Source organism: Schistosoma haematobium, chromosome 1, assembly GCF_000699445.3.
Source record: "Schistosoma haematobium chromosome 1, whole genome shotgun sequence".
Lineage (NCBI taxonomy): Eukaryota > Metazoa > Platyhelminthes > Trematoda > Strigeidida > Schistosomatidae > Schistosoma > Schistosoma haematobium.
The window spans coordinates 80,465,630-80,489,542 of NC_067196.1; the positions used below are offsets into that span (position 1 = coordinate 80,465,630).

Genomic DNA, 23,913 nt, shown 5'->3' on the forward strand with positions numbered 1-23,913 from the left:
TTATAGGCATGGTTGATTTTAAGTGAAATAATCGGAAACATAACCGTGAGACCAAAATCAACAATTATAAAGGCATTTGAATGATAAGTGTTTTTATAAAGCAGCACTGTTATTATAGTCTAGAGTAATGTCAGTCAATTCGCAGGTTCTGTTAATGTATGTCTTATTTATTCACATATATCTAAACCTCCTATTAAAACAGCTAGGGAGAAACCAAATGAGTAGTTAAAAATATAATTTGTAATACTTTAAACCACACCACATGTGATGCATGGGCGAGGATGATAATGATTGGTTGTTTGTTAAGTCAGACGTTAGATGAGTTATATATTCTCCTATCCTTATTCATACCATTTATAGTGTTAGATTGTTTCGGATTGTTGCCGGTTTTTGGCGTGGGCATATATCCACGTTCTAGTCAGGCTAATCACGTGTTCTTGATCTGAGTTGTGTTTAAGTCCTGCAGAATAGACACTGGGAGGGAATCTAGTGTAGATATTCGTCTAAAGCAAATTAACGCCCCATTCATAAGGATGAAGAAAACCCAACCGTTATAATAATATGTAGTCACAATGATGTAGCTTAAGTTTTATATCATGGTGTGGGGGTAACACATTCATAGTTAACTGTTACTTTGATTTATAAAAGATATAAGAAAAATATAACCAACCGAACTAGATGATGAGTGCACCTTAAATCTAAGAAGATACAATTCACTGAATACCAAATATCTAACTTGTACATTTTTCTTTCTTCGTCTCACTCTATAATTTAGCATCCATGGTATTTTGACAGCAGAAAATAGGGCATATTTATCCAATATTACCCGAGGATTTCATATGTAATCTAATTCAAACTTTCATTGCTATGAAGTTAGTATTTGAGTTTACAGTTGTTAAGACTAACCAATTTTTATCTGGTGTTCAACATTAATTCTTTTCTCCAACTGATTAGACAATTTGGGATGTTCACAAAATCAATATGGAGAAAAATTTTGAAACATTTCGACTGTAAATTCATTTGGTGTTGTTCTATTTGTATCGTGTCATTGTTATTTACCACTGTAATCTAACAGTCTCATGTTAGCAAATGTGCATCCTGAGATGCAGGTGCATCCAGCTGATGAGTCCCAAATAGGAGGGGAAACGCGCGTCATAGATTCCACTGCTAGCCACTATCCATCTTTGCTAAAAAATATTCGACTGTAAGTTATATAAAGATAAATGTGTGGTGAATAAACTGGAATTCATTTGTAAAACCTTTCACTTAGCTGTGTCTTATCTGAATGAAAGGATTTAGAGCTGCATAAACAAACATACATGATTGATTTAATGGTAATTTCAAGACTAATCCCTAATGCTAACTGAAGCATTAAGTTTTTTAATATTAAAATTTATACTACTCATAAGTAACAAGAGTGAATAAGATAAACTTTTAGAGCCCAGAAAATATTACATAACAATTTTATGTAGTCGTACATATTTATACAAATTATAAATACGTACATGAATTCAATTAAATAAAGATATTTTTGTTTATTTTCCAACATACAATGTATACATGTGAGTATACATGTAGACATATCTATTTTGACTGCAATACTATCAGCTTCTTATTAAAAATTGTCTTGAATACATGATTTATTGAAATAATATTCATTTATTTCAAGAAGGAAAAATCACTTTAAGTAAATATGAATACAAATAGCCGTAAATAATCATTGCACGACAGGAAAACCATCGAAATTTTCAATATAAATAAGAAATGAAACTGTTCAAAAAAAAAGAAAAAGAAATTAACACTAACGATAATCAATGAAACCGAAAAAAAAACAGACGGGGGATTGTTTGAAATCTAGTTAAAAATCAAAATAAACCAGAGAAACCGAAGAAAGGTTGAAAATTATTAAAATAATTTAATGGTTTAAGACAAAGAAATTCACAAAGATTTTCCTTAGTCTTAAACAATCAAAAAATTTATAAGAAATACGAAAAAAATTCAAAAAGTAATATAGTTGTCTATTAAATAAAACAAAAAGAAATGTTCAGTGGTGTCATTGAATGATAAACGGGTCTGATATAGAATACTAAGAAAAATGATTGGCGCATCACAAATGAATTTATCTTACATAATGTTAAAGATAATATGATCAATATACGCTTTTATTTATATAAATTATGAAGAAAGGATAATTCTGTTATATGTTCAATCATGGATAAGTATGGATTTTTCAATCAGGTTAAACAGAGATAAATTTTCAAAGAAATAAATGAGAAGTAAAACAAAACATAAAAGAAGAAGCAAGAAAACAAATGGATGGTGCATGCATTCAATAAGTTATTTGATGAAGGGTACCTTAAAATAAATAAACTAGAAAAAAAATCATGAAGATATTTTCTTCATAATTTCATTAAAACAAAACACAAAAAAAATTTATCTCAACAGGAAAACAAAAATGAACAAAAGCATCCAAGTTTAGAAATACATCATAGTTCTATCCATAATAATATAGATAATAATTATCATTTCATATGGAAATATCTTTATTAATATAGAATAATATTAATATTTTAATATATAGTTAGTTTAATGAATGATTTTCATTTTTAATTTTAAAATTAACTCTTTAAATGAGGATAGATAGTTCGTATATAATTCACAATAGATTCAGCTGAATGAACTGGATCACATTCAGAAAATATATGACATGTACATTCACTAATTCCTTTACGAACAACTAATCCAAAGATTCTATAAGTTAAAAAAAAGGTCATTAAAACATAAATGTGAATATATTTATACGAATATTCGTCAAGATTAGAACAAATAGTTTAACAGAAATTAGGTGCCGAGTATACACAAGACATTACATGTGAAAATTATATTTGAAATAATCTCAGCGATTGAAATCTACATAATAATTCCAACGTTTCGTCCAACTAACTTGTCTGGACTTCTTCAGGGTAATAACCAAAATCAAAATCATCAAAGAAATATATAACTTTTTAACAATCAAAACTATACTGTGTTAAATTATTTCCATGTAGTTGAATTATTTTCACATGATTTGTAGTTAACTGACTCATTTTATCCCATTTTACAAAAAGCAACATCCAAATTTCATTGGTTTAACACAGTATAGTTTTGATTGTTAAAAAGCTATATATTTCTTTGATGATTTTGATTTTGATTACTAACCTGAAGAAGTCCAGACAAGTTAGTTGGACGAAACGTTGGAATTATTTTAAATTTCAATCGCTGAGATCATTTCAAATATGATTTTCACATATAATGAAATCCATATTTATTTTATGATTTTGCCTTCACTCATTTCTTTCTTGTTTGTTTTAAGACAAAGTGAATTCTAAACATGGAATAATCAGAACAACTTTGTTTATAGCTAATTTAACTATGGCTAATTATGGTTATTATATATGTGTAGTTGAAACACCGTTTGGTACATTTTGTAATAGTACAGAATTAAAATGACGAACAGAATCAAAATTTCAAAGTTATTTATAAATAAGTTAAGAACATGGAAATTATATTTCATGATAATGATGCTAATTTAGATTTATTTCAAAGCGCTTAACAATTTTTTGATGTAACACATAAGTTGACATGAAACATGTCCAAATATGATTGGTTTAACACAGTATAGTTTTGATTGTGATTTTGATTTTGATTACTAACCTGAAGAAGTCCAGACAAGTTAGTTGGACGAAACGTTGGAATTATTTTAAATTTCAATCGCTGAGATTATTTCAAATATAATTTTCACATATAATAAATGTGAATAGTTTGTTATTAACTTCATTATATATATATATATATATATATATATATATATTACATCATTCTGATTAACTAGGTCAATGTATCAACCGAATGACTTATTTTACATGATTTATCTTTATAAACATTTATTGATTAGATTTATGTTAATGTTTTGTTGCTGAGAGAAGCAAATAAATATAAATGAATTATTATTGATCGATCAATAATAATAATAATAGTAACAATAATAACAATTATTATTATGTAAATGAATGAAAGTTTCTTAAGTGAATTGTAGTCAATATCTCATAAAACATAAAATATGGATCATACGAATTAAACTAATTGAAATCAGGGTTATAAATATCAAAAATTAATACCTGCTAACCCTATTTACTTATCACAAGATCAATTGAATATATAATTACATGAACTTTAATCAATAATTTCAAGGATTTAATCGGTGTTTCTTCTTTCATAGATTAATATCCATTGTAAAACTAGTAACTAATTGACAACTATTAAATAGTTGCATTTTGTGCGTGTGTGTGTGTGTGCGTGTGTATTTAAAATAACTTGATTCTCTGCAATATCGGATCTATTTTGTATTTGATCTTCTAACATTGAAGTATCTATTATTTTATGAACAAGTATTCGCTGAATCGGTTCTTATGTTTAGATTATTTTACACAAATACACGTATACGAATATACAGAAATAAGAGTTGTATATTTCTTTCTTTTTCTAGAAGAACAATAAGTAAATAAAAACAATTAACTTACTTAGGATTTCGTATACCATGATTTTGATGTTCGGGATGAATAAATCTAAAGTTGATTTTTAGAAAAAAACAACTTTATTTTGCGCAAAATCAATGATACAAAATATATATATATATATATATATATATATATATATATATATATATATATAACTTTTACATGATTGAACATCAGACGTAATCAAAAATCGTCTAACAACAACTACTAGAACACTCAACGCGGCTAAACTGCTAATAACCTTCACTAGTAGGAACTTATTTTCTGTATCCATAAAAGATAAGCTTCCACGTCTGGTCACCTACATGTGCATCTACCAGTTCACCTGCTCTTGTCGAGCAAGGTACATTGGCTGTAGCCAGCGCTCACTTTCAACTCAGATACGGGAACATATCCCAGCTTGGTTCTATAAGGGGTGAAAGGAAAGCAGTTAGGAGTTCTATACTTGAACACCTAATCTACTATAACCATTCTACAGATCCACAAATTGACTTTAAGGTTGTTTATATGATCCGTTCAAATCTACCCAGATTTCTTCGTATCCAACTTTTAAAAATAACTGAAGCTCTTACCATCCAGGAGCTTAAACCAGAACTATGCGTACAAAAGAAGTACGTCTTGTCGTTATCGTTACCTTGGCCATAATTATTTTGATTATCCTATTATTATTATTGTTATTATTACTACATTCCCTCCCTTACTCATGTCTTATATTCTCATTTTTTTATTCATAAATACTCATCATATCACCGTATTTATTTTCTACACCTCTATGACCTTTAATTATTATGACAAAAACATTTTATCAGAAGGGGTTCGTGGAGATTTTTAGAAATTTTCACAGATTGAAATCATGAGTCATTTGAAGCTAGACCACCATTGAAAACCTGGAAGCACTGGACGGCCGTTTCGTCCTAGTATGGGACTCCTCGTGGATGCGCACTGCTGAGGACGAAACGGCCGTCCAGTGCTTCCGGGTTCTCAATGGTGGTCTAGCTTCAACTGACTCATGGTTTCAATCTGTGAAAAACATTTTAATCATCTTATTATATTCACTAAGTCTATTGTTATTATTCATATTACGTAATCTAGTATTATAACACTTTTTTATTAACTGTGTTCGCATTTCCTCACGGAATTAGTACTTTTACAAGAAATAAGAAAACTTCATATATATACGATTGTACAGCTTGATAATAAATTCGTTGAAAAGAGATCCCTCCGCTGAACTTCGTGTTTTCATTTTAATGTTTAAATGGGAATTATCTGTCAATACAAAATGAATTTGACTGGTATTTTTTTGCTTAGTTTGACAGGTAGATTATCTAATTTCTGTATTTCAATTTTTTATAATTATTTGAAATATTTCAAGCTTGTCAAGGTTTTTCTTTAATTAAAATCCCTCTGTATAATCCTTTTTCAATCTTAATAGTGTAATGGAATCATACCATGGTCATCTTATTTCTGGACAGAAATTTTTATATTTTCAGAAACATAATGTTCAGTAGGAGTTTTTGTAGATATTATGGTGATTTTAATAATTGAGATCATGAGTCAATTGAAGCTAGACCACCATGAGAAACCTGGAAGTACTAGATGGCCGTCTCATTCTATTATTTGGTACTCCTCAGCAGTGTGCATCCACGATACCGCCTCGCGATATTCGAACCCCGGATCTATCGGTCTCGCGCGTGAGCGCCTAACCTCTAGACCACTGAGTCTAGCCGGGTCTGTTGTGAGATAGTAACCCACTGAAGACGATTGTGGACGTGTCGTTCAATTTCGTGGATTAGTTGAAGTTAGACATTAACATCGTTGGATGTTAGTTACCGTCAATAATATATTGTGATTATTAGAGTTTAATAACAAAATTTAACAACTTAGAACAGATTCTTGAACTCGGCTTTAAATCGCATTTGTTTTTGTATGTGTGAGAGTTAGATAGTAAAATGAAGTGGATAGTCAAATTGAAATAATTAATGTGTAGTTTAAACCTGCATCTTAATGTTTTAATTATTGGGTTTCAGGTTTAACTTTTGGATCACTTAACTGATTTTCAGCACTGTATTAGCATTAGCAACTCTCTCACAAACATTGTAACTTAAAGCCAAGTACACAATTATGATAAAACGATATTATTCTTTTGTTTTAATCTGTATATTCATAAGTGTTGGAGCATTCCTATATCATTATTAATACATTGTTCATATATTTGAATCAGAATGTTTTGTTAAGAAAATATGCTTACTCTTTTTTTCGAGTTTCTATACCACAATACAATAATATATTATTGGGAAGATGACGTCGAAGGAATAACCGTCTTAGTAAATCTATAATTGTAATTCCATCGTGTGCGCTAACATGTAATTGAATATCTGAATATCGAACACGACTAATACCATGATCACACTCAGATGCTGTCAAAGTTTCCAATGGAATTAATTGATCAACTGCTCTTGAGAAACATAGTTCATTATTCCACTGTGGAGTATCTACCGATCCTAACATGAAACATCTATATGCTGAAATACGTAAAAGAATAAAAGATACGGATAAATTGGTTAAATAACCTTGATCTTCTCACAATTAGATAATTTAAAAGAAATCATTGAAGATACCAAGGTGATACAATAAGCGGATCAGGAGTGAGGAAATTAAGCACAGGGATATGGAAGCTAATGAGATAAGGCATAATAAATAAAGTGTTAAAATAAACGACCAGATGGTTAAAAATAAAAATAAACATGGATTACAATGTTACCTTACTAAGAACTATAAATGGATAAAGCTATTCCTTCATTACAAATACCATTCAAATAGTGTGCAGTTTTACACAAATAAAAGCTTTGCACAATCTCATCACACAGTAGACTGATAACGTTTATTGGGATTATAATCAAACTACCGTAGTACATCAAGGAACTGTACATCCTGAAAAGTGTAATATTATTTTTAGTCTAGGTTTACTATTGTTGAGTTATACCCAGTATATTAATTACTACCTCCCTCATTCACAGCCACATCTGGCTAATTCTTGTACAAATGTTGTTTCATATTTTATTGGTACGTTGTGGTCTGTTTGATAGGTATATAAACTCAGTATGCTTGAAATATAATGATTTATATCGCAGAGGCTCGGATTGGTATTCTGGACTTAACTGACTGGGCTAGGAGGAAAGCGAGGTCAATCAGAACTCTAGGCTGGTGATACGAGTTTACGCGTCCATGGTCTGGTCGATAAGTCACTTATCTCTGATCGGCGGTCACAAGTTATAACAGAATATGACCTTTAATTTCACTACTATCAACAAGCTGTTAAACCGTACCCATTTAGTCTACAGTATTCAAAGGAACCATAGGCTATGTCGCCGAATGATTGTGATTAGAACAATTTAATACTACTTCAATAATAATCATATCCTTATTAGTGACTCCTGAAATAGAACGAAACAGTTTTTTAATACATCTTATTTTCAATGGTTTTCCAAAATTAATCCATGAAACAAGCTATAAAATTCAAAATTGCGTTGTTGTTAAGCATTCCGAAGTTTAATATTGTTATCAATAAAAATTACAGAATCCAGTACTACATAACGCTCAAACTATTTGCATTTTAATGCCGTTTAGAACCTGATAATATGTGAATTTAACGACATATATATTACATTTGTTCATTGATCAATATCTTTTCAACATGTTTGACTATAATAAACCATGAGTTATGAATTGAGACCATTAGATGAAAAAACCTATGAAAGCTAGATAAAATTCCAAAGATTTGTTTCAATGTAGATGATAATCATCTTCAGTCTACCACTAGAATCAGCTCACAATAGATTGACTGATGGGTGGTGATCAATGTCATGCGTGTCAGGTCCTTCTTAGTGCTGACTGAATCCTAATGACCAGGTTGTAATGTGGCTACTAGTCTAGGTGACTCGACATTACGGGCACTATGTTGAGATAAGATGTTAACGTCTCTGACTGTGAAACTGGGTGAAATGGGATTGAATCTGTCAGGGATCATCATATCCCTCAAGATTACAGGTACACCTTTCTGAGGAGTGCCAAATAGCACGAAAACTGGGTCCAGGGTTTCCTGTTGACTACCTCCAACCACCATCTTACTAGAATCAACTTTCAACATTAAAAAACTAATTTCAAAGAAAAATACAACCACACCTTGTTCTACTATTTTTAGTGTTCAACTACCTTGCGTGGGTTTTGAAATTGAAAAGCAAACACGAATATTCCTCGGCGAGTTTTAGCTGAACAGGTATAAACTGTAAGTACAATGTGAATTTATATTTTTTTATAACACACACCAGTCATATCAGCTGTAAATCATGACTAAATTTGATAAGGATGTTCAAATTATGCATAAACATAGCTGTGTAGATTCTTTAAACGATATGTAAGCCGCATTCATACTCTCTGAAAATCATTCATTAGTTAAGCAACGTTATTTGAATGCCTATAACTACTGAGCTAGCGATTCTAAGGTCTGTATATGAAGTATTTTTTATGAAACAGTTTCCTTGAATCTATAATCATAATTCTTGATAAATATATCCAATTCTTTTGAAATCAAATGCACTGAGTCAAATTTAAAATAGAGCGGTCAGTAAAATATTATCACACTGAAAGTTAAAACTTACTCATGCCTTGATTAAGCAGACATTGCGACATCACTGGTTTATGATGTTCATCTTTAATTACACATTCGAATGGCAGACCTTCTATACCCATTGTAGAAGTATTGGTAACTGATTTTGTACAATCAATTTCCACATTATCCATTATAACAGAGCCTAATTCTGAAACTGGCCCAGTAGCACTGTCAACTTTCGAAATATATTGATTATTCGATTGTGAAATATGATTACTTATTGTTGTATCCGTAGTATTTGGTGGTAAGCCAGTTACAATTTGTGGTGGAGGCTTATATCCATGTGGTAACGGTGTAGTTGGAATGGCTGGGAGAATTAATCGACAAGGTAATGCTAAAGCATCTTGTGTGTGTCGGTTGATTAAGGCAGCTAAACTTGGAAATACTGGTTCACTTGCAAAACCTTTAAGGCGTACACCTTTAGTAGGTGTATTAACCGCTTCTATCAAATAATGTCTAACTAGTTCAGATTGAAGATCATCTATAAAATAAATAATTTAAGTAAAAAGAGAGTAAAATAAAAGTTAAAACCAAAGAATTGTGATATTGTATGAGATATAATATGCAGAAATTTCTTGAATCTAATAAATAACAACATTATTGGAATATGTTCTCCAGTATTTAGTTTATATAACTAACCGTAACTACATTCAATTGTCTAACCAAAATGCGTTCAGAGTAGAATGTAAAATGTTAAGAAAATCTTGTACAAACAACAAGAAATAAGTCATCTTTTCAAACTACATTTCGAATTTACTAAACAGTCATTTAGTTGACTTGTATCCAAAAGAATCATCCAATAAAATAATACGGTGTGATACTATTGAATGTTTTATATTGTAAGCAGTATTGGAATATGTACATCAGTCCATCTATTGTTGATGGATTCAAATAAGCAATTCAAGCATTCTTACAGAATTACACCTGTTAATGACACACGCGCATATTAGAAGTGTACTACGAAGACAATGAAAACCTTACAGAGTTCGAAGTGTAGAGTCCTGGACCATGCAAATACTAAGATACTAGTACACTCAGCTGCGGAGTTTGATGTATGAAAAAAGTGTTTATCTACATTACGTGTACAACATACATCATATTTCGTCAAGTAATCAGTTGGAATTGTGGGATTTTTCTGCATGTGCGCAAGTTGAGTACTTCACTTTTATTTGTAAGTTTGAAATTCTACTATGCCATTAAATTTACAAATTAAATGCAACTGACTGTACAGTATACGAAGAAGATATTGTTATCGAAATTCATACATACCAGGCTCAGAATAACCCTTTTTCTGCCTACTGAAAGGACATATGGTACAAATGAATAGTAAGGAATCATTTACGACCTTAACTAATTGTTAAACATGAAAGAAGAACCTGGAGTTGTTTAGCAGTAAGTTACCAAGAGGTTTTCTATATATCATCAAAAAAGTAATCAATGTGACTTAGTTTCCACTCATTTGAAAGCAAATTAAGAAAATGTCACATTGAAAAATTCGGATGTCTTTAAATGTAAACAATGTAAATGTAAACCATTTGAATTCCCGAAATAGAATGCATCTTATGCTGGTTTAGTAAAAAAAGACTACTAAGACTTACATACCTAAAAACAAAAATAATACTTCAAACGGTTGAATATAATTAGAATAATGCTTTAAATCTATGATTTCGATTTGTTCAGATATAGTAGCGAAATACGTTAACATCCAGTCCCAGATTTATATGTGTTTAGTAAAAGAATATAAATTTAAATAGATACAACATACAGTAAGTAAAACGATCAAATTTGATTTTGCTTATTATAGAATGGTATTATTAATTTAGAGTAACTAACAGCTAAATTTAGATTCCAATTTTCGCCCCATCTGACATTCGTTGGTTAAATGTACGTTTAGCACAATATTGATGTCAGAAATAAAACTAGATAAATGTTCTTGATCCAACTGTTAGTCAGTTTGCAGCTAAATACAATGTCAAGGCATCTATTCAAAGAGCTTACATGATAGTATAGACCGACCAGATGCAATCTAGAGTATTACCAATAGGAAATTACTAACTGTTACAACTAATACCATGAAATGTTACGTTGACAAACAGGACATTTCATTTTACTGAATTTTTAAAAAAAAACTATTTCGTAAAACAATAGTTCTAATGACCAGGTTTTGCAAAACAATAACTACAAACACTGTCATATGAAGTAATTTTTACGCCATTTCGTTCACAAATCTGCTTTTACATTGTCTTAATGATTGATCACGTCATTAACTCTCTCATTTGTTAATTCAATTCCTACAGGAATTAGACTAGTACGAATATCAAAGGTATTTATAATGTATTTTGGCAGTAAATATCAGTTTACATATATGCTTCCATATTTATATCTATGTATGTTAGGTTACTGTTTACTTCCTCAATAAAAATCGAAAACAACATTTATTATTTAGATTAAAATAACAAATAAGTTTGGCATGCCTTTTAGAATTGCATAATCAACTTTGGGTGAAATTAAAGCATGCTATGAATAGTATTCCACTATATTCAAAGTATAAATTGCTGTGAATATAACAAACTAACCATTAGAAAAAAAAGTTTTTTGGCAAGAATAGTGTAGTGTAAAGTATGTTTTAAGGGGTTTATAATAAAAAAAGTTACTACATGCAAAATTAATTTATGCATAATGAAGTATGTGTGTGTGTGTGAATAATTACAATGTGACAATAGTAGCTGATATATTGCTTCATTGATATAAAGCATAATAAAATAAATATGAGTACTTGCTTGAAATCTTCATAGATCAATAAATACTTCAGCGGGAACTTTTAACACAGTGATAGTCAAAACTGTTGTTAAGCAAAAATAATTCGAATGATATTTCTAATGCATTATAGTGATGTTTCACAAATGGGGATCTTTATGAACAGGCAAAATGTTTGTAATTATAATAAACAATAAATATCATGCAATGGAAAATATGGATTTATTACTTGAAATTATTCATCACTATTCTGTTTAATTTCAGTGATTTTAGTGTTTAAGTATATTAAACTGATAAACATACACATATAGAGGGTAAATTTCAATCAGAACAAGACATTGGTAACAACACTGTGTACAGTGTATTGAATTGCTAGAAAACAAAGGTTGCTTAAACATAAACCAAACAGTTGTTCCCCTTAAAATGTGTCATATAATCCATCAAAACTGATTAAAAGAAGATGGAACAGCTTCAGAGAATACTTCAAGACATTTTTAAATATTCTACTTTTCACGTGAAATCACTAATTATAATTAAGATTTCACGTAAATGTATAAAATATATTGAATAGTAGTCATTGAAAAACCATATAGCCAGCAGATGTTTCATTAAAGTCAATAGAATAAAATAGTATGTTCTCATGTGAACTACAAGTCAATTGCACAAAGAATAAAGATGCAGTATATAGACATTTGGTAATAAATAAAGACTGGCTAATACATAGTGTAATAATGTGAATTAATTTTATTATATTTCGTGCAGATGTAATTATATAGACATATGATCTACTATTTCAGACAGAAAAAAAATCACCTAACTGTTGACGAATAATGTGATTATTGTATACAATAACTGACAGATACATATTGTCGAAGTGAAAGTGCTCAAAAGCAGTAGTGATTTTATGAATTCAGACAACAACAAATATAAAGAAACAACATTGCCATCATCACAATCATCATTATTATTATCAACAATCATACCAACAATAACGAGAACAATGACAAGCGTACTGTTAAAGATCTTCCTTAAAACGTGCGAAGTTGGTCATGGGAAAGATTTTGAATAATACTAGTAATAGTAATAATAACAATGATAATAATTGGAGGAGGTTAAAAAAAAAAGAAAATACTAAGGGAAAAAAACTTGATCATCTTAATTTGTTTTATTTTTCTTACTGAAAATGCTTCTGACAAATTTGGTAAAACCTACAAAAAGAAATGAAGAAATTATGAATAAAAGAAAAGAATCACATACTACTACTACTAACAGTACTTCACTTTGAATGATTACATTGTACAATAAAAAGAAGTCAAAACATTTGATAGATTGAAAGGTGAGAAAGTTTAGCAGGAGTAAAGATAACACTGATAATATATTAAGGAATAATGATAAGTTCAGATTGATATCATGAATGGATCGATTTTAGTGACTAGCTTCAAAATAGATTTCCTAGAGTTGTAGTAGGAAGCCGTGACCAGTGGAGTTCAACCAAGTCTGTTGTGAGGCAGTTACTCCCTGAAGACAATGGCGAACGATCACTTAATATCGTGGATTGGTTGAAGTTAGACGCTAACACTGTTAGATGCCGCCTCAGTGGTCTAGAGGATAAGCATTTGTGTTTAAGAAAGTAACAACAAATTAATCTTAAGCAAGAAACACTTGTTTATCCATAAGAAATACGAATGCAGGACATTAAGAACCAATAACCAGTTAGACTAGTAATGACAAATCAATCTGGTTTTTTGTAAGGACTTTATCTTCATTTTCAACTTATAACACATGGTAATGCAAACAACAGATAGGTATCCTAGCTTGAAATAAGGATGATTAATTTTCTTGTTGAAAAGTTGGTAGAGTAATGTCAGGTACTCTTCACCTTCGGGACTACGATTGTATTTTGTCTTATAGGTCTATTTTGTAAATCCTAGTAAAAACACTGCAGATAAATTCCTAATTCTTTCTCAAGTTGTATTAATTATCATGATCGTAAACCACCCCAATAAGTAGATTAATTTATCACTGAGACTGGGCTTATAATGCTCACACAATAGAATGCGTACAAATCGAATAGTTAATAAGTTATAAGAATATAAACTTATAAAAGGCAACTATTAACATAAAACGTGAAATAATGATAAAAACAGGCTATAATGACATTGTTTATTGTGGAAAACTATGCCTTACAGCACCTCAGTAAGTTAGAGGATTTACAACGCGATACAAAGGTAAATTGTGGCTTACTGATAAATTAATTGGAATTGACTATTGAGTAATAATAAGTTGTCAACCTTGAAAGAGCTAGTTTAAAAGAAAAAGGCATACCAATGGGCGATAGAAAAATAATTCTATTCAAATCAGTCATGTGAATCAGAGTAAGATGTATGTTTCTTGTATTGAAAATTGGTACGGATCAGCACAGTTGTGCATTAGTCCAATAGAAATGATGAAGTAGACGTAAGGAAAATCGCTCATTGAAGAGCTAATCCATGAATGAAGGATGTAGAATTATACGAGGTACAAGATTTAAAAGGTTGTGGATAAATGCATCTAGCACATTTCAATACATTTTGAGCAGTCATCTGACATGTCCAACTATACATTATGATTATCGGAATGATGCTATCATAGGAGCTTGCAGCTCTTGACATTTCATCAACTGACATTGTCTTGGCATATCTATTCATAACTTTTTCAATAATCTGCTCTTGTCAGGTCCAATATTATGAGTCAGAAGATGTGCTGACAGGATATACACAAGACGCGTCTCAACCACCTCAGATGAAGATACATAGCATTTTAATCCAACTTGCTACCTTTAATTAGCGCTCGAAGCCTAATCTTATCATCATTCACTCGATGGTTCCGTCATATGTAAATCACACTAAGGAGGCATTTCTGGTCTAAATCTAGTAACCCACCTTTGTCCTCTACCTTCAAAGACCATGTTTTACAGTGATAAGGGCGAAATGCTGAGAGCTATACGCGCCCTTTGATAAGAAAATAGGTATCGTTTCTAAGTTAGTTTCTCAACATATCTAACACTGGTAATAATATTAAGTGTTCAGCATGGAAGAATATAATAAATGTAAAGACTAGAAATGAAATATATTTATCATGTGATTGTATAGGAATAGTCGACATAAGTAACGATATTTCTGAATTCAACATTGACATTATCTAAAAGCATTCGTACGACAGAAATCCAAGAAGTAATCCGAATTTGAATGATAAGAACAATTTGTTTGAGCTAAACAGTAGTCGCTTTTTCATATACAAAATATGAAATGGCAGCAAATACAATAGTTAATTTTCCTTCATTGGTAAAAATAAGTGTCTCAGGTAACTTTTTCTGTTTACAGGAAGTACACTTTTCAAAATGTAGCCGCTATATACGTTGTCATTAACATATAATTCTTAATACCGTAAATTTTGATGAACCGCTGATAATTTATTTCCTTAATCGGTTGGGAATGTTAATTTCAGTGCTTTTAAATGAAACTAAGCTGCTTAACTCGGATTGAATTGCCTTATTTCATTTAATATTAATATTAATAATTATTGTTGCTATCGTTTTCTTGAAGTTTAATGGGAAATAATGTTTACAGTTTCACTTCCAGCGTATGACAATGCTATCATCAAAATGGCGTGAGATGATAGAGAATATTTATAGCTTAGGATCAGGCTTTCGATAGTGTTTTGCTTTCTAGGATCGATAGTTTTATCATGGAGCTTTCAACATATTTCTCGTCCATAAAGATAAAATTAAGCAATATTTTCATCAAGATTTCTGCAGATCAATTAAAATGTAGTTTATTTGTTATATCTTCATAAGGTAAAGTAAATAAATAAATACTCAATTGGTATAAAACTTCCTTAATTTCTACAGAATGGACGGAATTACTGATCCATAGTCAATAGCTTTATCTTCTGCCATTCAACTATTCTAGTTAGTGAATAACTTTTAAATTCAACAGCTTTTCCCTGTTAATTTGGAAGCTTGAATTTATTTGTAACTACACAATTAAGCCATAGATAAGGAAATAAGGTAAAACTAAGCCTAGGTAGGTTTCAACGTTTCATCTGTACCTTTTCCATCGCAACGTTGAAATTTTGAAATGTAATCAAAAATAGGAAAATACCTTGATCAAATTAACATGTCATTGATATGATCCGACTTATTTCGATTTTGGTTGAACTAAAAATATTCGGCTTTTTTCTTTTGTACTATTTGAACATATGTAAACTTAGTTCTTTTATTTACTTTATTCTTGAGGAAGTGGCTTATACTAAGTCACAAAGCATAAGAAATTTAATTTCCTGTTGATTAAGATTTTGCAATTTGAAGAACCAGCTCCACTGAATCCACCGGATATCGAAGTAGAACACATAGACCTCCCTATACATGTCACGCCATCAACAGTCAAACAAATCAGGATGGCCATCAGGTAAATCAAGAGTGAGGGAGCAGTAAGACCTCATAACGTACCAGTTGAAGCACTGAAGTCAGATATAGGAGTAATTGCAAACATGCCTCACATTCTATTCAGAAAGGTTTAGGAGGAAGAAAATGTGCCAACGACAGATTGGAAAGAAGGATACCGCATCAAGATACTAAAGAAAGGAGATCTGAGCAAATGTCGAAACTACACAGGAATCACACTACTGTCAGTACCACGAAAGGTTCTCAACAGTGTTGTTGAGTCGGATGAAAGACTCAGTAGACGCCTAACTTCGATATCAATAGGTTGGATTCCGTAGGGATCGGTCGTTCACAGACCAAGTTGCGACACTATGGATCATCGTTGAATAATCAATGTAATGGGACTCGTCACCACACATCAACTTCCTTGATTATGAGACGTTTGACAGTGTGGACAGAAGAACCGTCTTCGACATTGTGATGTCAGTAACTGAGAAAATTGTCAACATCATTTGGAATTCATACGACAGATTACAGTGCCTCTGCATCAGTGGACCTCAACATACACAATAGAAAAACCAACATCCTCAAATACAACACAGAGAACACCAACCAAACCAATCACACTAGATGGAGAAACTCTGGGAGAGGCGAAAACTTTTACTTACCTGTACAGCACCATCTATGAACAATGAAGATCTGATGCAGACGACGTAAAGACGAGGGTTGGCAAAGCAAGGACAGTATTTCCACAGTTGAAGAACATATGGAACTCAAAACAACTATCAACCAATAACAAAGTCACAATCTTTAGTACGAACGTCAAGATAGTCAGTCCTACTGTACGGAACTGCAACTTGGAGAACTACCACAATCATCATCGAAAAGTACAAGTATTCATAAACAATTGTCCTCACAGGATTACTCCATGTCCGTCGACTGTATATCATCAGCAACAGCCTACTATGGGAGAGATCAAACCAGGTTGCAGCTGAAGAGGAGGTTAGGAAGAGACGATGGAAGTGAATAGAACATCTATTGAGGAAATGATCAATCTGTAACACGAAGCAAGCACTAACATAGAATCTTGAAGGGAAATGGAAGAGGTGAAAACCAAGGAACATACTGAGTCGGGAATTGAAAGCAGACATCAAAAGAATGAATATCACCTGCAAAGAACTGGAAATGACTGTCCAGGACAGGGTTGGATGAAGAATGCTGGTGAATGGCCTATGCTCTTCTACGAGTGGTAACAGGCTTATTTAAGTAAGACTTTGCAAATATATTATTACAATTAACAATTTAACCAATGCCTAATCTATGAGAAATTATCAAGTTAAACTTTTAGTAATGACATTTGTTTGAAAGTTTACAAAAGAAAAAATTAATCACGATAATTAATAGATTTTTTCTTATGAAGAAATGAAAAACTACATTATTCCAAAGAACAAATTAAAATTTTCTTCATTGTTGTCGTATGATTTGTAACCTATTGGTGATGTTTTATGTCATTAAATATAATAAATGTGAACTATCTCAGAATGTCTGATGAATGAATATTGTCTTTAATCAGGCTTCTTGTAGAAAAAAACAACAAATTCTCAAATGTAAAGTTAGTATTATTCCATAAACTGAAATCAGGCATCATTTATATCAGATATGACAATGAATGTCTATAGCTCTTTACAATAAATTGATTGATATAAAAATATGGAACAATTAATTGTCAGTTCATCAGATTAAAAAAAAAATCGTGTTTATTATAAGATTCATTTTTGGCTAGGCTTTGTGTGTGAATTGGTTAACAGTTTCAAACTAGAACAAAATGGTTATCTATTGATGTTTAGTTTTCAACGGTTTTCGCGCTAATGTCTGCTCATAATGAAATATATATGTATATATATAGAACAGTAACAAGATAATAGTTTTTGGTACTACCAATAATACTTTCGATAATATTAGCAGCGACACTAATAGGCATATGACTAATGATAACACGAGCAGTAACATGCTACATATATCTGTGCAAACAATCAATATGTCGAATCATTCTAAATATCAATTATAACAAGCATCACAATTGGATGGATAAATAGTTTTTAAAAAAAAGTATGTGTTTGCATGTAATGTATGCTCATATAAAAACAGAAAGTTATACTTACTAGATTTTGGTGTAACTTTTGGTGGAAGTGTAGCAACCTTGACTGCTAAACCAAAAGCATCTTTGTATGTTGTACTATCACGAATAAGAAAACTTCCAGGGACTTGTTGACGTAAAATACTTATAGCTGATAGAAATTATGATTAGACAAATAAGTAAAAATTAAAGGATTAAAAGGATTAAAAGGATTATAGTGTAACAAATGATAAAATGGTAATATAATTAGTTTAGGAGAATCAGTGTTCCATACAAATTAATATTATGTACGAAATGCTTTTCGCTTACCAAACTTAGTATAGAAAATCCAAATAAAAGCCTCATATGGAATGGTATAAGATAGAAAAAAGTATGTGAATGAAATGTACCAAGCAAAAACTGATGGTGATAGGATCTTAAATTGTAAAAGCATCTTTTCAACAGTTTGCAAATTTTTAAGAGCGTTATGAAAACTGGATCAAACAAACCACAGGAACTATGGGGAAAGATATCGAAGAAAATTTATCAATATAGTTTAATTAAAAGATTTCCGCCAAACTGACTATACTACATGTATATTGACCTTACTTACACAATCATTGAAGACGAGTAAGCACTTCATAGGCGTTCCATCTTGTTATCCAACAGTTCATTGGGACCAAATCCAAGAGTATCAGGTCTCATGGCAAGTATTTTTGAAGTCGTAGTACGAAACCGATGAACTCTACATGAAAAGCCTCCTAGAGATTAAAGCCAGATTATTATGGACCTTCGGAAATGATAACTAACGTACACTCTCTAATATATATTGTGCAAACTAAAGTGGCTAGTCAAGCCAAAGATAGTCTGCGAAATAAGTAACAATAATTTTCAAATATATCTTTTTTCTTAGTCTCTATAATAATAACAATCCATAAAACGTATTGATATACAATAGTCAAAGTCGATATATATATATATATATATATATATATATATATAAGTTGGATCGATAGAATCTGTATGACTTGGACAGAAATAACATATAGATCAGATAACTTGTACGTATTTGGGACTTGTACCACTTATCATCTTTAAATAGTCACAGTCTATCACTTGATGAGATGAGGGTCGGGAAAGAAGAGAACAGACATTTATGTAAGATCAGTGACAGACTAATCACAGCTAATTACACAGTCTGTTAATGAAAGTAACTGCTAGTCACATTTGAAATATTTATAGTTGCCTAATTTTTTTAGTTATCCTTTAGTTCAAAAAACACAAAATGAATAAGATAATGTCTATTTAGATTCAGTGTGTATTTATTTCATTGGGAGTTTGAAGCTAAAGGCTCTGGATTGGAGTCTTTCTGTGAACATCAATACCAGAAATACAGGCACATCCAGCTGACGAATCAAAGATAGGACGAAACGCACGTTCTAAATTTTAATTTTAGCCATTAACCAACTCTACTAAATTCATGTTTTATTTGAAATTTTTATGAACAAAAAACAAAGAAAGAAGACTACCGGGATTAACGTTATTAATATGTTTTCTTGAATATTGTACACATCAAATATACATCATATAAAGACAAAAAAATCAATACAGGAAATATTTGTAGAAGAAATACTAAGTAAATCAGAGAAAATTACTTAGCAACAATATTTTCCAGGTATTTTGTATATTTTTACACAAAAATTATTTTAGCTTTTTTTAAAAAAAATGTATATTTGTTTTTTGTTTGTTTGCATTGTTTCATCAACTTACATGTAGAGTTTACATGTGTTGTTTATAACTTTTGGCATTGAATCAAATATATCATACTGACAGGGAGTTTATGCAAAACGTCTTATTATTACTATTATTATTATTTATTGTGACGTTTCTTTAAATTCTCTACCATGTTGTGCAAAATATTGAATGTGATTTAGTTTGATTGGTTAATAGTTTATGATTGAATAATGAATTTTCTGTATTGTTATGTAAATAAATGAGCTATGAATGATTTATTACCCTATTAATATTAAGTAAATGGTAATTTAATTAAGTTAATTCATGGTATTTAGTACATAAAAAAGATTATCAACGAAATAGTGTATATATAGGATTTTAGTTATTTTCAATCTTAAAGTGATAAGTCTTGCGGATTGAACGCTATATTCGTCTCCTAAGCTATCCTGTAATCCCCAAGCTAGAACTATACAGCAACCTGAACAAGAGAGAGAAGACTCAAAGTTTACGAGAAGTAGTTTACTCCAAGGTTCATTTTATTACAGAAAACACAGGGTTTTTATAATATTTTAAATGTCCTTGGGTTGCTCGAAGATTCTGGAATGCTATTAAACATAGTAGCAGTGTAGCAGCCAATCAATCAGAGCCTCTGCATGTGACGTTTCGCTTCCTTGATATTTTTGGCTAAAACTTCAAGTGAACGCTGAATGGATGAAACGCTTCTTAGTGTTTCCTGATGCTTGCTTGTCTTTTGCAAGCAATTTTCTGGATCACCCCAACATAAAGTGAGTTTTTAGGATAAAGAAATTTGTCTCATTGCTTTTTCTTGGAAGAATACAAAAACAAATTACTAAGAATAACAACTCATGGTTAGGTGGTTTTTACAACGGGACAATATTAGCTATGCTATTAATGTACAACTAATGTGTCTGATTATAAAGTTTCATACTAGTACTTACTTACATTAAGCGTCTCACTTAGGAGCTTATCATTTAGCGACAATTTCTTGACATTCATATCACTTAGTTGAAATCCAGTGGTTTATATTTCTAGCAATATAAATGATGATTCGTCATTCTTGATAAAATACAATGGTTGTTCATAATTACAACTACTTACCTTCTTCTCTGGATAATTTAGGTTGATACCAAACACGTGCAGTTGCAATCACTTGAGGCATATTACCACTATCTACTGTATCTTGTTTAGGTTTCTCCGATTTCCATCCATTTTGCATAGGAACTTCGGTAAGTTCACTCGTTTTTCTAGTGTTTGTCAAAACATTCAAATTACTGACAACTTTTGTCGGAGCAGTTACTGTTTGTGGAGTAGTTGAGACAGTAATGTGATCTGAATAGACAGATTGTGTACCAAGTCTACTGGGTGGATAACTTTGAACTGGGGTACCTGACGAGACAGTTTTCGAATAATAAAAAAAGTTATGAGATGTGTTTTAAAGCAATCGTATTTTTGGATACACGGAAATAGAAAACACTACTCTTAAACTGGAACTTTCCCTGAAAAATTCTGATATTAACTACATTAGTGAATTATTTAAAGATAAGCCAAAATAACCTGACGAACTCAAAATCAACTTACAGGTCAAGAAATAGTCATCAGTTAAAGTTAGCAAATTATTAACAGAACACGATAATACCTTGAAGGAAACTGAAATTCCTGGTGTACATTAGTTGATGATTATTTACACAAGTAGACATCAACTTTGAAAGTAAAAGGAATTACGTTGGAGGGAATAAAGTTTCTATGTGAATACAATATTTAAATAATATCACTGAAGATTGTTTTATCGACGGGATATAGCTTTTCAAAACGTTATCTACAGTGTAAAACTGGTATATTTATTTTAATATGCTTTAACATACTTAATCATGAAACCGGTTCAACAGTATGAATCTGATACATTTAATTCTGAACAAGTAGCTCAAACTATGGGCTACTTTCTATTAATTAATTTGTTTACTTTTTTGCATTTTAGTTTGTAATTATTGTTGATTTACAGAAAGTTATTTAGTTATTTGATGAAAGCACTAATATTAAAATGACATTCACTTTGAGACATAGGTATTAAAAGTTATAGTCAAGTACTAAGTTATAGGATCACAGAGTAAAGTTGTGAACTTACATTAATCAAAGTGAACTAGATCATATACAATCTAGCAAATAACTCTCGATATTAACTAGAATGGAATTGAACTGGAAGGAAATTAAGACTAGGGAGGAAGAAATCAGATACTTGTTTATGAAGTCGATAACGCATTGGTTTCGGCAGTCAAACTGGACTAATTGGTGTTTTTAAAATTGTAGATACTACTATCCATGGTACTGGAGTTTAATGGTTCATTTCTAATTACACTTGTAGAGATAAACTTATTTTAGTCTTCTAATGCCCTGACATACTATTATTTTGCTCGAATTTTCTCCTTGATAACTCAGTTGTACTTCATATTAACGTTTTGATAGTTCTGAAGAAACTTGAGCCAGTAGTGACTGCTATGAAAGTAACGTTACACTTTTATTCCTATAGCTTAACTCGCAAACCTGTTTTAGCCAGATCATCATTAAAAACCCGGAAGCACTGAAAGACCTTTACGTCTTAGTATGTGAATGCGCACTGTTGACGAATTCCATTCTGAAATGAAAAAGCCGTCCAATGTCCCTAGGTTCTTAATGGTGGTTTAGCTAAGATTATTTTGTGATTTAAATTATAGAAGTACTACAATCTGCACAAATCATGCTTCATATTTTTAATTCGTAAAGTCCATAGTTCAAAATAATGTCCTTTAAGCTGTTAGCAAGGAATTATTATTTTATAGAAAAATAATTCTGTCTAACCATTCTCTAAGTCACTATGCTGAGGAGTCCCATAATAGGACGAAAGAGCCGTCCAATGCTTCCAGGTTTTCTATGATGGTCTAGCTTCAATTGACTCATGATCTCAACTATTCAAATAATGATTACTTCATAAAATAAAGTGTACTTATTTGAATTATTTTATAGAATATACACATACAGGTAGATGTTATTTATCTTTAAATATGAAGCTGAAATTTTTATTTTTGTATCTCATATTCAATAATGATAATAGTTGATATTACTAAGAACAGGATGATGAAAAAGCCTTCAGTTTTAATATTTTATACAATAATAATGAATAAAAATATCCCAATTTCATTCGTATCTTATACAATTGAAATCACTGAATATTTATGTTTGTAAATGATAAATTCCTGTGTGCCATCCATTAACTTACTTTGTTACTTCTTATTCTGCTTATATGTTTTAACAAAAAGTTTATACTTTGTTGCTGAGATGTTTGAATTCGTTTAGTAAGATTACTATTGATCATTGTTGTTATATTTATAAATGTATGGTTGTGAACACACATTCAAACTTATACATTTAACTAGTCAGTATTATATTGTCGAATACGAGTTATAGGCACTGGTCACGAAGATTTTCACGTCTGTTCTCTGGCACTAAGAAAACAATCTATAGACATTATGAAATGTAAAACCTTAACAATTTCCTATTTAACAAATACGCTATGCGATAGAAACATTGTAGGAGCAGAACTAAACAAGGGCACTAGAGGTGTATAGTTAAAGCTCATTATTCTTACTGTTAGTGTGTATTCATA

The 23,913-nt window shown here is 30.9% G+C and overlaps 1 protein-coding gene across 1 annotated transcript in view; it reads right to left on the minus strand.

Moving 5' to 3' along the window:
* Positions 1 to 1,429: 1,429 nt before the first annotated feature.
* The window catches only part of MS3_00002238 (uncharacterized protein), a 165,928-nt gene continuing 143,444 nt past the window's right edge, over positions 1,430 to 23,913 (minus strand). The window contains exons 27-32 of the mRNA XM_051209811.1: positions 21,375 to 21,662; positions 18,568 to 18,693; positions 9,215 to 9,706; positions 6,805 to 7,078; positions 4,560 to 4,604; positions 1,430 to 2,751 (exon numbers count right to left, since the gene is read on the minus strand). The gene's annotated coding sequence lies outside the window, so the exon portion shown is untranslated. The remainder of the gene's footprint in view (positions 2,752 to 4,559; positions 4,605 to 6,804; positions 7,079 to 9,214; positions 9,707 to 18,567; positions 18,694 to 21,374; positions 21,663 to 23,913) is intronic.